The 8,413-nt window shown below is 45.2% G+C and overlaps 1 long non-coding RNA gene across 1 annotated transcript; it reads right to left on the minus strand.

Annotated features, from left to right (window-relative positions):
• Positions 1–5,708: 5,708 nt before the first annotated feature.
• Positions 5,709–7,894, minus strand: LOC101428746 (uncharacterized). Its single transcript, XR_009187515.2, has 3 exons — positions 7,435–7,894; positions 7,255–7,341; positions 5,709–6,060 (listed from the first exon to the last, which is right to left on the minus strand). It is a non-coding gene; the product is annotated as an uncharacterized lncRNA (long non-coding RNA).
• Positions 7,895–8,413: the final 519 nt, after the last annotated feature.

Consider the following 8,413-nt stretch of genomic DNA (forward strand, 5'->3'; position numbering starts at 1 on the left):
CAAGACAGTGAGTCACCAGGCTCTCTCCACTTTCTCCTTGAACTCATCTGTGGCTGATAAGTCATTTCTCCCTGGGCCTTGGCTCCTTGAGCCTCTCGGGGCTTGTATCCTTGAGCCCAGCTGTGGGCAAACTTGGCGTCCTCTCTCTCTCTCTCTCTCTCTCTCTCTCTCTCTCTCTTTCTCTCGCATGGCAGGATCAATAGAATATGGCAGCTTCCTTTCTCTCTGTATCTCTCACTCTCTGTCTCCGTTTATATCAGACCCAACAAGAGGGCGGAGACCCAAGCTGGTTCACACCTCACTGACAGTCCAATCAAAAGCCCTAAAGTGATCTTATCAAGGAATCTAATCAAAGGCCCCTTAACTGAATTTAATGCAAAAGACCCACATCCACAGGTATGGATTACTTTAAGAACATAATTTTGGAAAGCAGATGTGGCTCAAGTGATAGGACTTCTGCCTACCATCTGGGAGAACCCAGGCTTGATCCTGGGGCCTCCTGGTGAAAAAGAAGAAGAGAAAGCGTGCCCACGCGGCGAGCCAGTGCCCGCATGGCAAGCCCAGTGCCCACGCAGTGAGCGAGTGACCACGCAAGCAAGATGATGATGCAACAAAAGAGAGACGAAGGGAAAAGTCAAGGTGAAACACGGTAGAAACCAAGAACCGAGGTGGCACAACCGACAGGGAACCTCTTTCCAAATCAGAGGTCCCCAGAATCAAATCCCCATGAATCCTAGAGGAGAAAAAAGTGAAAAAGAGAAGACAAAAAGAAATAGATACAGAAGATCACACAGCAAATGGACACAGCAAAAACAGCAGGGCGGGGCAAGGGGGAGGGGGAAGAGAAGGAGAAAAAATAAATCTTTTAAAAAATGACTGAGAAGCAATAAATACATTTTTTAAAAAAAGAACGTAATCTTTTTATGGGATTCACAAAATTCAAACTGTCACAAGGATACTTGTGGCCCATGTGAATGTTCACCGAACAAGTCGTAGCAGAGCAGTTCTCAATAACCAGGAAATGACAGCTCATTCTGTGGATGTCAGTAGCCTCTTTGCCACCTGGTAATGTCTGATGAGCCCATGCATGGAGTGACCAAGGTGACAAGGACGAAGATTGTGCAACAACATGGACTTCCCCTCCCCGAGGCTGCTGCGCCTTCAACTTGCCAAAAGCAGAGTGTCGTGGCCATTCCCTGGGAACCAAGCAGATTCCTTCCGCTATAGGTTTGCCTTCGCTGCTCACAGTGCTTCTGCCACCACCACCACCCAACGTCCTCCAGAAGGCCCTCTGGGCCTGAGGCCATCCCACTTGCCATTTTTTCTGACAAAGGAACTCATGTACACCCAGAGAAGGAGGGTGATGAGCTCATGCCCATGGGATTCACTAGTTTTACCACAATACACAGAAAAAGGAACCAAAGAGTGGAAGCAGGAATCCTCCTCCCCCACCACACTTGGTGATCTACTGGCTGAATCGTTGCTGACCACGGCCAAGCCTTGGAGAGCGAATCCCCAGTGACAGCTACATTATGCTTTGTAGGTCTTGCTTGCCAAGGGTTCAGTGTCTCTTCCAGGGCCGTGGCAATGGCTCCACTGACCTGCAAGTCCAGGTGGACTTCCATTTGCTGCTCCTAATGCCCTTGAACCAACAGGAAAAGAAGGGGGCTTACTGTTCTGCTAAGGCCACTGGACCCATGGCCAAGGTGAAGTAGCATTGCTATTACACAGTGGGGATGGGGGCCCGTGCCTGGGACTCAGGGGCTTCTCTGGGCTCCCCCTTAGATCTTCCATGTTCACTCATAAGAGTTAATGGAAGATGACAAGAAACCAATGTTCCCAGCACCACTATGGCAGTCTCCACGCAACCCAAGATCCCTGCCTCCCGGTCTTAACATCCTTGGGTCATTCCCTCTCATTTATGTGTGATCTGAAGAATACACCAAAATTGATGGTATGTCACTTCCAAGATTCGATTGTAAAAGGCTCTGTGGTTCCTGTCTTGCACTGTCTCTTGCTCTTTGCCTCTTTCACTGTCTCTCTTTCTCAGCTCACGCGTTCCGGGGGAAGCTGCACTGTGCCCAGCCCTATGAGAGGTTCATGAGGCGAGGAACTGACGCTTCCTGTCAAAAGCCCTGTAAGTGAGCAGGGAGGCAGGCCCACCCCAGTCAAGTCTTCAGTTGACTGCAGCCCCAGCCAACAGCTTGGCTACAGGTTCAAAAGAGACCTGAGCCAGACACGCCCGGCTCAGCTCCTCTGGGATTCCTGTCTCTCAGACTATGTGAGATTTTAACACTGTTCATTGTCTTAAGCTGCTAAATGTGCGGAGGAATTTGTTAGACAGCATAGATAACACACGCAGAGTCAGACTTCTCGAAGAGGCAGCTGCCTTCCACTGAGCATCAATGCAGGGACAGAGCTTCTCCCATGCTGCAGCTCCATCATTTCCAACATGTTCTTTCAAATTTCCTGTGTGTGCAAGGTCAAGCTTGTAGAAAGAGAAAGAGCACGGAAGCTCATGCAGAGGAGGTGTCAATGGGCAGCCATCACTTCTGCTGGCACCCACTGGCCACAGCTCACTCAGATGGACGCAGCTAACTGCAAGAGGGCTGGCACTGCAGACAAGCTACAGCCGAGGAGGAAGAGGCAATGGGCTTAGCGAACAGCTAGCCCGCCTCTGCCTGAACGGCACCCTGCCAGCCCTTCTCTGCGCCTACCTGTCAGCGCCCCAGGCACCCGTGGTGGGGACCCTCGAAGAGACAGGCAGTCACCCTCAGAGCAGCTGGGCCCCGGGAATGCTGAGCAGGAAGGACACAGCGTCGTGCTCCACTGGGAAAAAAACGAGCCTCAGAGGAAAAGCCCCAGGAAAGCCCCTCCAAACCGGAGGCCTAAATTTGCAGCCAAGTAAGTTGTTTCCCACTTTGCATTTTATAGTCTACTCCAGGGAATGCTGAGCAGGGAATTTAGCTATTTAAAAATGGTTTCCAAGGAAGCCAGCTGGTTTAATTCATAATAAAATTCAACTCATTGGTAACTGGATGAATTACTCAATAAAGATTTTGGTGTAATTACCTATCCATTTGGAAAGAAAGAAAGATGCCTGCCTCCCATCATATACACACACAAATCCAATAAATTAAATATTTATACATACATTTATTCACATATGTCTATAAACAGTGCTAGATAAAATATAGGAGGATCTATTTATACCTTAGGGGTGAGTAGGGCTTCCCTAGGCATTATACACAAACCCAGAAGCCACAAAGGAAAAGCCCCACTCATGTGACTACGTAAAATTTTTATTTATAAAATAATTATAATTAGAGTAAAAAGATAACTGAACAGACAGGAGAAAATATTTGTAGCATATTTGTTCATTCATCGTTCAAAAAAATATTACTAAGCACATACCTGCTACTATGTCCCAGACACAATGCTAGATGCCAGTAAAATTACTTAGGGAATGTTCACAAATTTGTGTGTTTTATTCAAATTTTTAATGTGTGTGTGGCTAAATGAAGGGTTTATATCCAAAATATGTGAACAGGTACCCTAAAACAAAATGATACCCAAAAAAATTGAAAATAGAAACACACAAAAAGGGACACAAGTGTATGTTTGGATTCATTTGGGCTGCATCTAAAAGTCAAAAAAGCAGTGGCTTAAATACAAAAGAAGTATATTTCTCTCTCACATGTAAAGATGTAGAGGAATGCCATCCAGATATGCTATAGCAATTCCTCTGTCCATAGGGACTCGGCGTTCTTCCTTCATTCTGCTCCACTAATCCAGGAGCTTGGTTTCACCCTCAAGGCAACTTCATATTCCAAGATGGCTGCTGAAGTTCCAGCCATCCTATTAACACCCCAGGCAGCATAAAGGGAAAAGGGAGACAGAACAATGGGGTTCCCTCCCTTCTCAGTCAATTCTCTTCAAGCAGCCTCCCTGTCCTTCTGCTAACATCTCATGGCAAGGCTAAAACCTAGTGACAGGGTCACTCATCACTCTAAGGGAGTTTGTTCTATTGTAACCTTTTAGCCGGGAGCATTTTCACCGCAGATACAACTTGGATTCTGTTCCTAAGAAAGGGGAAAATTAATACTGAGTAGCAACTAGAAGCCTCTGCCACATCAGGCAAATGAAAGCTGGCCTGGCAATATTAAAATCAGAACTTAGGCAGAAAGCATTATTAGGCATATATAAATATATAACATAATGGTAAAGCACACAACCCTCCCAATCATGAATTTGCACACATCTGACAATATAACTGCAATATACGCAAAGCAAAAACTGGCTCAATTACAAGGAGAAATTGAAAAGTCCACAGGCATGGAAGAAGATTTTGCTGCTCATCTATTAGAAACTGATAGATTCAACAGATTTTTTTTTAAATGTTGAATGGTTGACAATGTCTGAACAACATGATTCACGAGCTTGATCTACTTTATAAAGAACTTTGGATCCAACAAATAGACAATATTCATTATTTTCACATACGGAGTCTGTTTAAAAATTGACCATCTATGAGGTCTCAGGAAATAGGGAAGAATCTCTTCTAAGCCACAATCTCTGATCAGGACGCAGTCAAAGATCCACAATATTTTAAATAGCTTTTTTAAAAAAAAACCCTCATTTAGAGGTGGGAAATCAATCTTAGATAACTAGTAGATTGTAGAGGAAACTACAAGTAAATGACGAAAACATGTAGAACCAAATGTCTATGAAATGTACTACTTTCAAAACTTGCGGGAAGTAAAGTGTATAGGTACTTAGTTCTAAATTTACAGCCTTAACTACATTATATAAAAAAAATTTTTTTTAAATTAAAAAACAGTGAAAATAGTGATGACAAATTATGGCCAAACCCTGTCCCTGGAAAACAGCACGGGGTAAGAAACGCCCCCGATGGGGACGACAGCACTGCTCCGGGCCCTGTCCCTGGAAAACAGCACGGGGTAAGAAACGCCCCCGATGGGGACGACAGCACTGCTCCGGGCCCTGTCCCTGGAAAACAGCACGGGGTAAGAAACGCCCCCGATGGGGACGACAGCACTGCTCCGGGCCCTGTCCCTGGAAAACAGCACGGGGTAAGAAACGCCCCCGATGGGGACGACAGCACTGCTCCGGGCCCTGTCCCTGGAAAACAGCACGGGGTAAGAAACGCCCCCGATGGGGACGACAGCACTGCTCCGGGAAGGTAACGCACGCCCCTGAGCTGCACGCTTGGACGAGGTTAATGTTACGTCACCACAATAACGTTTAAAACACATCCTTGTTTCCTGGAAAGCAGCTTACTGCAAAGACTCCCCCTTCCCCACGTGACTTAAACTCACCGATCCCCTCACCCCCCACACGCCCCCCCTGGCTTACCAGGTCAAGGGCAGACACAGACCTTCCAAATTCCCGTGAACGATGAGCCGAGGGGCTGGACCCCATCACGCGGAAGGACGTGTTTGTCACCCAAACTTTGGTTAAGTTTCTTTCCTTCTTCCAGGCCCCTTCCAGAAAACAGGCTGCTGCGGCATAAAATGGTCTCAGCTCTACAGTCGGATCACACCGCCCTGTCATCCCGCTTCCCTCCCACCAATTCTTCCCTCCGTCAAGGAAGCGCCTCTTGCCCAGCTCTTGTGGGCGGGCAGAACTGACGGCGGGCGGGGTCTCCCCTAGCCCCGCCCCTCATGGCAATAGCCCCTTTTCCCCCTTTCAGTCATCCTCCTGAATAAAGTCTCTCCTTGCCTCCATGGTCTGCTCTCTGTCCATTGGCTGTGTGTGCTTCTGGGTCTGCTGCCTACTCCGGCTCCCACTCCCCTCGACCCTCGCGGTGGTTACGCAGTGGATGCTCTTGCTCGTCTAACTCCTTGTTATCTGCCTCCCCGAGGACCTGGACTGACACACACGCTTTTCCCCAGTGCATGGTTACTCGAGCAAGTCACTTTGGGAGGGCCTTGGGGGAATCAGTTCTCTATATTCTTGCCGGGTTGTTGCAGAGACTGTCCTCATGGGACCAGCCCATCTGATGGGTTCTGAGTCTGAGAACTGTATCTGGCCTGGAAACTAAGCAAAAGATCATGGTTTTTCATTAGGGCATCGGACATCAGCCATCTGCTAATCCATTTTTATAAAAAAAATTTTTTTTAAAGTAGAAAACTCATCATCTCAAACCAAAACTCACACATTTAGCAATAATTCTTCATTCCTCCCTTCCCCGACCCCTGGTAGTCATTATTCTACTTTCTGTCTCCAAGAATCTGCTTATGCCAAGTATTTCATATAAGAGAAATCATATAATGTTTGTCCATTTGTGTCTGGTTTATTTTACTCAACATGATGTCTTCAAATTTCATCCATTTGCTGCATGTACCAGCAATTCGCTTCTTTTTATGGTTGAATAATATCCCATTGCATGGGTAGACCATATTTTGTTTACCCATTAATCATCAGGACCTCATCCTTTTTATAGCTGACTAATATTCCATTGCACTGTGTCCCGCCATCCATCGGTTGATGGGCACTTGAGTTGGTTTCTCCTTTTGGCAACTGTGAACAATCCTGCAATGAACACTGGTGTACAAATATCAGGCCAAGTCCCTGCTTTCAGTTCTTTTGTGTATAACCCCAGGAATGGAATTGCCAGGCATATGTTAAATCTATGTTTAATTTTCTGAGGAAACAGAAACTGTTTTCCACAGTGGTTGCACCATTCTACATTCCCACCAACAATGCACAAGAGTTCCTATGTATCTGCATTCTCGTCAACATTTGTTATTTTCAACGTTTTTTAAAAATAAAAACCATCCTAGTTGGTGTGAATTAGTGTCTCTTTGAGTTTTAATTTCTATTCTCTAGTGGCTAATGGTGCTGAGCATCTTTTCATGTACTTCTTGGCCATTTGACTATCTTCTTTGGCGAAATGTCTATTCAAATCTTTAGCTCATTTTGAGTTGTTCATTTTTTTGTTGTTGTTGTAGACATTCTCTATATTCTGGATATTAAACCCTTGTAAGATACATGGTTTCCAAATATTTTCTCCCATTCTATAGGTCATCTTTTCACTTTTGAAGAAAAGATTTATTTCTGCCATTTAGCTATTTGCTTCCTGTAAGTCTTACATGTTTTTGTTCTTCAATTACTCCATTACTACCTTTTTCCAGTATTGCTTTTGATTTACTATTTTGCTACCCCACATCTTTAATATCCATTCCCTCACATATTCCCCTGATTTCTCTCTATATTTATTGGAAAACTCACTTGAGTTTTTCGGAGAATGGCATACTTCCTCATGGGTCACACTTTGTTCCTCACCTTTGGGGGTTTGTTGTGACTTTAGTTATAAGTCTGAAAGAAAAGAGGGGTGGTGGGGTGGGTAAGGAGAAGCATTAGAAGTGCCTTGCAAGCCAATTACCTCAGGGCATTCCATCGCCATTTTACCTGGTGAGACAGGATGAATCTCCTCAGGTGGAGATTGGATGGCAGGCTCCTTGGGGCAGACCGGAGGTTGGGTGGCTGTTTCCTCAGGGCAGGCTGGAGGTTGGGCAGATCATTTACAGGTTTATCTGGCAAAGACTCGGTAGAAGCTAGGGTTTCAGTGTCCCCACTGCCATCATTATAAACCATGTGTCTCCATTCCGATCTTCAGGATCCCATTCCTTTCCAATCAACGCCTTCACTTATGAACAAATACCCTGCAAGGTTGAAACTTTAGCCTCCACTGTAACTCCACTGCTTGCACAATGAAATTCTGGGTCTGGTTTCCAGAGATCTCAAGGCACAACTGCAAGATTTTCTTTCAGGGCACACATAGAAACTTTCCCATCATTCAGGCGGCACTTACGTAGCAAATTTGAAACCTTCAGCTCATCCCTTTCTTTTATAACTGTGTTCAGCACATTTAGGAACAACCAGCCCAAATCACTGTACCTTCCAACTCTGTTAAGGTGTTAAAAACACTTATAAAAAAAAAAAAAAAAAAAAAACACTTATAAGCAGGGAAGTAGCCATACCCAGTGGTGATATTTTGCATCTCTCTATTGCCAACGTATGCCATGGCCTCTTGATAATTGGAAACAGAGTCATTAGTGCCTTTGAATCTAATCAGAGTAGAGAACCAATTGGAAAAAAAAAAACAAAAAACAGAACCAATTCAGAAATCCCATTTTTAAGATTCTTTTTCTCAAGAACCACTCCTAGTACCAAACTTTATTAGTCAGGGTTCTCTAGGTAAACAGAAACAACAGGAGATGTCTGTAAATATTACAGAATTTTATAAAATTGTCTCATGTGACCATGGCGATGCACAAGTCAAATTCCACAGGGCAGGCTGCAAGCCAGGGGCTGCAGTGGAGGGCCTCATGAACTCACCAGGAGAAGGAGACTGTCTGAAGAAGAGATAAGAGTTCTCTGACTGCTA

The sequence above is a fragment of the Dasypus novemcinctus genome, chromosome 10 (genome assembly GCF_030445035.2).
Source record: "Dasypus novemcinctus isolate mDasNov1 chromosome 10, mDasNov1.1.hap2, whole genome shotgun sequence".
Lineage (NCBI taxonomy): Eukaryota > Metazoa > Chordata > Mammalia > Cingulata > Dasypodidae > Dasypus > Dasypus novemcinctus.